This window comes from Brassica oleracea, unplaced genomic scaffold (genome assembly GCF_000695525.1).
Source record: "Brassica oleracea var. oleracea cultivar TO1000 unplaced genomic scaffold, BOL UnpScaffold01672, whole genome shotgun sequence".
NCBI classification, from domain to species: Eukaryota; Viridiplantae; Streptophyta; class Magnoliopsida; order Brassicales; family Brassicaceae; genus Brassica; species Brassica oleracea.
The window spans coordinates 1-6,632 of NW_013618204.1; the positions used below are offsets into that span (position 1 = coordinate 1).

At 44.5% G+C, this 6,632-nt stretch overlaps 1 pseudogene; it reads right to left on the minus strand.

Annotated features, from left to right (window-relative positions):
• Positions 1 to 4,545: 4,545 nt before the first annotated feature.
• Positions 4,546 to 6,466, minus strand: LOC106321447 (annotated as a pseudogene).
• Positions 6,467 to 6,632: the final 166 nt, after the last annotated feature.

Here is a 6,632-nt window from a genome sequence, read left to right on the forward strand (position 1 = left end):
ATCAATTCCCATGATCTGAACCAAAGCAGTCCTGTTTCTGTTGAAACGTCTCTGTCCCATATCAAGTTTTAGGAACGGGGACATGACAAGTCTCCCCCACTTAGGATGGATTCGTCCTCGAATCCAGTGGTGCTGACGTCCTGTCTCAAGACAATAGGTTCCAATCGAACTCTTTGCATCCGGAACATGGAGCATGCTTGATTGGTTCTTCCTAACCAATTCGTTGCATCTCCCTCCTTGTTCCTTCTCACTAATCACGTCTCGATCATCATATATACGAGTCTCCCCCACTTGATAGAGATTTAACCCAAAATCTTATCAAGTGGTTCATCTGGTTTTGCGTATGGCACCCTTACTTGGCTACTTCGACCACAGTAGAGGGTCCATCAAGCACCCATACAAAGACATGACTTGTGTCACTGGTCCAACTCTCCAGGTTGGGGTCCTAGTAAACACCAAGTCCATATCTCTCTTTAGAATGTCGTCTACTCTAGACTTTATCCTTGTTCGGATCTTAGTCCATGAATAGATCAAATTCAGTCCCTAGGAACATACTGCGTACTCAAGTCTTGGTAGATTTAACCAATCTCCAAGCCACTCAATGCACCAGCCGAGTCCTAGCGAACATGCTCCAATCTTTAGGCTGCTCACTCTACCATGAGTCCTAACAGATTGTTCTGTTTCCTTAAGTCCTTCCCGGACACTACGATTTATGATTCCAGCCACCAATTACTGGATCATTCCTTAGCCAGCCATAGCCTTTCCCAGCTTGGCCATACTGCGATCTTAGTCCTTACAAGACTAAACCGCCTCAACTTGACTTCTGTCCACACCGGATGTTGCAGGCTTGGAAGCTGGGTCGATGAAATGGATGGGCGATGGGTCGATCTTATCGGTAAGGATGAGACCGGCTGGGAAGATGGTGAAGATGGCCGACTTGCTAGCCCTTTCTATCCAAACTAACCTGAAAACAAAGAGAAACAATGAGTTTATGAGTAATGAAAATAATCACAGAAACTAAAAGATAAAAGGGATGGAATGGTTTATGGATAGATGTTTGATGATGGAAGATGGATAGATGATGTTGGATAGATGATGATTGACTCTCTCAATCCGTGGGTGCTGATTGACTCTCTCAATCTGTGTCTCAAGGCTCCTGTATCACACAAAGAACCTATGAACCACGAGCTCAATAGCCTTCTAATGTATCTCACACTTAGAAACTAAAGAACAGATTTTTTTTAAGCAAAGAAAACTCTTTGATAAAAGATAAACTGGGACGTCTATATTCATTCTCAATGTGTTCAGAAGGCAGTAGTCAAAGCAATAGAGCCGTTGGTCTTCAGAGCTTCTTTTTGGGAAAACATACCGATATGGTAAGTTGTTGTAAATGAAGATCCTGCTGATCCTATGCTTGCTGGTGTAGGGAAATATAAGGGGAGGCTCTTCTGGACGGTTGGATGTGTATTCTGGAAGCCTTGGATCATGTAGAATACGTCCTGGTTGGTTGAGCTCGGTTTGGAAACAATTGGACCAGTTGATTGTCCAATCTTTCCATAAGTTGCTCGGTTTGACCGGTTCTGGTAAAATGATTGTATTTTGAGATTTACGTGGTCTTTTCTCCTCTTCTTGGGCTTGTTGGCTTGATAATATATCCATCTTGAATTCCATGCTTTGTTTTGGGTCGGAACGCTTCTTGGTTGGGCTTGAAACAACTTCTAAACTCGGATGGTCGTAGATGGACGGGCTGGAGAACCTCCGGTTTGTAAAATTCATATCTTCTTGGTCCGAGTAGTTTTGAAGATGATTCCAACTGTTCTGGACTCTTTGTTGAGTGTAGAATGCATGAAAATTGGTTGCATGGAAAAATTCGTCATGGTTGGTAAGATACGCCTGTTTTACTGAACACATATCCTGGTTAGTCCTTTGGTTAGCTGATTGGTGCAACTGCTTGGCCTCTTGTTCAGGTACTGATTTGATGATCGCATCAACCGGACTTTGTCATATTTCGATCCTGGTCTATTTAGGATGTGATCATATTCCGGTCCTGGTCCACTCAGGGACTCGACCGTGCATTCCGACCATAGGTCCATCTCCGAGTAGGTCGTGTCCTGAACCTCGTCCCTTACCGTACTTGATCATATTGCGGTTCTGGTCCACTCTGAGACTCAACCGTCTCATCCCAACCATAGGTCAATCTCTCACTTGGTTGTGCTACGATCCTCATCCCTCACGGACATGATCATCTATATTCCAACCATAGGTCAATCTCCGACTTGGTTGTGCTGCGATCCTCATCCCTCACTGGACTTGATCGACTTTAGCTCGGCCATCTCAGCAGGAGCCATACAATAGGGACTTTTGGACATTGGGGCCGTCCCTGGTTCCAGTTCTGCTATGAACAGGTCAGCCCTATCAGGGGTAATGCCCTCTAGCCCTCGGAACACATCCTCGAACTCACTGACCAGCAGAATCCCGTCCGGGTTACCACCCCCCACGACCTCCCCAGTGGTAATGGTAGCCAAGTAGGCCTCTCAACCATTTGCAAGCATCCGTTCCGCACGGACTGCTGAAACCACAGAGGTCGAACAAATTGCTTGGAAGCTAATCGGGGCTTCACAACCCATCTCACACTGCACCCGTACACGGTGACAATCAAGGGTGGCCCTATGCTTTCCAAGCCAGTCCATACCTAAAATCACGTCACGACGGAATCAATAACTGAAAGTCAGAAAAAACGAATCTCGGTCAAGACTTCAAAAGCCGAGAAAACGAACAGCCGAAACGGATCGCCCGGCGAGCCCGGTGAGCTCGGCCGCGACACGAGCCAGCTCGCCCGGCGAGCACGGCCGTGTTGCCGGTCGACTCTCTATGATCAACAATCAGATCCGCAGGCATTACCCTGTCTGTGATCAATACCATGATGCCCTTTATCAGCCCTAGTGAATGCATCACTTGCCCTCCGGCCGCATTCACTATGCAAGGATCATCCCCAGTTCCTGTCCGGAACAAACCTTTTCCAATCATTCCTGGGCTCACAAAGCTATGTGTAGCTCCAGTGTCAAACAATACGTGTGTTTCCACACCACCAATACTCAAGGTCGCTTCACAAGGTCCATTCAAAGTATCTAATTCCATTTGGACTCGTTTGAATAAGCCAACCCTGGTCCTTCTCCGGACTCGATTGCATACCGAACCTGGTCCACTCTCCTGGTCACTTGCCGTACTGGTCAAGCCCCAACCGATCCATATGGATCAACGAGGAGTAATGCTTATCTCTATTGAGTCCTGGTAAAATCATGCAATCCCTAAGTTACTCTTCCTTAGCGGATTTTTCGTGTTCCCCAGGCTGCTTAAAGCGCCCTAACCCGGACTCTAAGGCCGGTGAGGTTCCTTTGGATCGACCATGGATAAACCAGGCCGTCCGGTTCAGTTTTAAGGCCTGAATATTCCTTAAGTCTGTTTTCATATATTCTGTGATTCATTTCATAGAGTCTTTATGCGTTTTGTTAGAGTCAATATGCTGTAAGATAAACTGATTTCTTTATTTATATCACAAAGGATTCGATACAAATTGAGAGTTTGCTATAAGCTATTACAATTGTTCGATCCTAGTCAGTCTATCTAACCACCCATCCATCCACAGCCTCGAGTCTTCACGGCTAAGCCAAGTCCTTCCCACGATCACCATCATGTCCTGAAACCAACAAATCATAAGTATCTATCCGATAACTTAACCAGTCAGTTTCTAATGCATGCAACAATAGTTGGTTCTTTCTAAGTTCAACCCGAAATCCCCTTAGTATAATCCGACCTATCTAGTCGCTTAACCAGATCAATCGAGTTCAGTTGCGGATCTAGATCAAACCGTCTTACTCACTGAACCATCTGGATCGGCCATAACTTGATCAAGCCAAACGGCTATGATCGGTGATCTATCGGATCCAACACTTAAGCATCAGATCGCATGATCGGACCGGCTCAAAGCCATGATCCATTATCCGGTCCTAAGACCAAGACACTCGATCGTTCATACAGAAGAAAGAAGAGACGATCAAGTAAGGGTTTAAGGACGAAACCGGATTAGGCCTATCAGTCATAGCCCCGTTCGGATTCACCAGAAGGCCACAGCGATGGCTTGTCCAGTCCATACCTTAGACGTGCCCTCCGGAGTCCCAGCCAACATTTGATCTTCATGGTAAAGTGAATGCACTCGTGGAGTTCTATGATAAATAAGATGGCTTGTTTTGGTGTGATTTTATGTTTGATCTTCATGGTAACGTTACAAGTCACTAGATTATGCCGAAGAGCAAAAGATTAATACGTGACATTGTTTTCTTCTAATTCTTTTCAGATCATAAGGTTTATACACAATTAGCTTAAGCATTTGGAACATTATAAATGTAAAAAACTCATATTGCTGTTTGTCTCGGTATCTAGCGTCTCTGCCTCTAATGTCTCTTGCTCTCAAGTCACAAGAAGATGAAGCTGGACGAGTCCAAGACCTTAGATTTCCCGTGTGATTAGAAAGCTGCCCAACCTGATGCAGCACCTGTTGACTTGGTTGGTCCTGATCCCTGTGTTGAAGGAAGATTCTTCTGCATAGCGAGTACACCATAATGGAGAATTCAGTGGTTTAAATGTGTTTTGTTGGTTGATTCAGATGCTACAAAGACGAAAAGGTTTGCTTACCTTGAGCTGAGATAGATCAGACAGAGGATCGTTCCATATGATTCTCATCATCATCATCCTTCGCTGGCCTCTCTTGTCTCTCAAATGCTCACTTGTCCTCATCGCTAACTCCTTGTGAAACAACTCACTAAGTGGCACCTCAACTGAAACTGATGCACCACAATCACCAGTCTTGTATTTCTTTATCTCAGATCCCTTACATCTCGCTATTCTAAGTTTACATCTCGCTACATCAACTTCATCATCACATGTTTGTCCTGCCTTTACTGGTGTCACAACAGTGTCACCAACACATGGGATCTGCCTTCACAACCTCGTTTGCTTTAGATATAGCTTCTTGTGCAGCAACATGGTACTTGAAAGATCAGAAGAGGTCACCACAGCGACATTTGAATCGAGTCAAACCAACCCGTTTGTTGCAAGTAGTACATCGGCTTGGTCCTTCCTTTGGTTTCGCTGCTGGTGCTACTACCTCTGCAACAGCTTGTACAGAGGATGGCTGAACAGAAACAGCCATGGGCTCGACGCATATGGTTGGTTTCAGTGAAGGTTTCCTTTAGGGTGTTGCTGGGTGATCCAGACACTGCAGATGCAAGCTTAGCACCCAGTTCCTGTTGAAACAACATAGTCTTGTGACACTTGGAACACATGTTCATTGTGCAGCGCTTCCTAAGAAACCGCAGTTGTTGATGCATAGCTTCGGACCTCCGGGTGGGCTTTGGCACCTCTTTTTGTCGTGGTCCATTCCTGCACTTTAAAAACTGAGTTCAGTAACGTAGCAGAAACAAATCAACCCAGCCCTTTGTAGTAAACCATAAGCAAACGAAATATAGTCTACCAACATAACTTATACATGATCTCATAACCTATAACCAAACCTTTTTATGGGGCCCCTTGCAATGATTCAAGATCTCAAGCACGGAGTAGGAAGGAAGCAGAAGCAAGCCTAGAGTGGATTTATTCTCACACCAAAGCCTAAACCACTCAAACAGATCCTACTAAAACCTAATTTTAGCACCATAAGCCAGACTACCTAAGCAGCTAATTCCAATAAAGCAAATCTGATATTAACGAGCAGAGAAGCTAAACTCAGGTGTATCCAGATAGAAAGTAGACAAATAAGCACAACCCTTAACCATACGACACATATTGTTTTCAACAAAGACTAGTATACCAACATAACTTATACATGATCTTATAACCTATAACCAAAATGTTCAGCTAAGAATAGAGCTCTCCAGAGGAACTGCTGATTATAGAGGTTTATCCGGTTATCACATTGGTAACCAGAACCGGGATAAGGTACAAGACTACATAGCTCACCATGCAGACACATGAAAATGAAGCACAACCTGACCTTTGACGGACAGGCATAAGCATTTAAGAAAAAATTTCAATACAGACCCAAAGGAATAAACATAACCAAACCATAAATAATAAAAGAAACACATCACAGCATATATTTTTTAAGAGAAAACTTTTCTGCTGTAAACACAAGATAATAGAAAGTTTCACACCACAGAGAGAATGGAAGAAGCTAAAGATCAACACAAGATTTTGTTCTTCGACACCTTAAACCAGACACATACAGGACGAAGGAAACATAGGTGTACCTGAAAACAGTTTCAGATTTTGTCAAGCTTCTCTGCGTTCACAACCGGGTTTGCTTTAGCTATAGCTTCTTGTTCAGCAACATGGTAATTGAAAGAGCAGTTATGTATGTCTGCATAGCGGTGTGTCCCACAGAAGAGGTCACCACAGCGAACCAACCCGTTTGTTGCAAGTAGTACATCGGCTTGGTCCTTCCTTTGGTTTTGCTGCTGGTGCTACTACCTCTTCAACGACAGAGGATGGCTGTACAGAGACAGCCATTGGCTCGGCGGTTTTGGTTTCAGCATCAACCAACGCAGCAGTGAAGGTTTCCTTTAGGATGTTGCTGG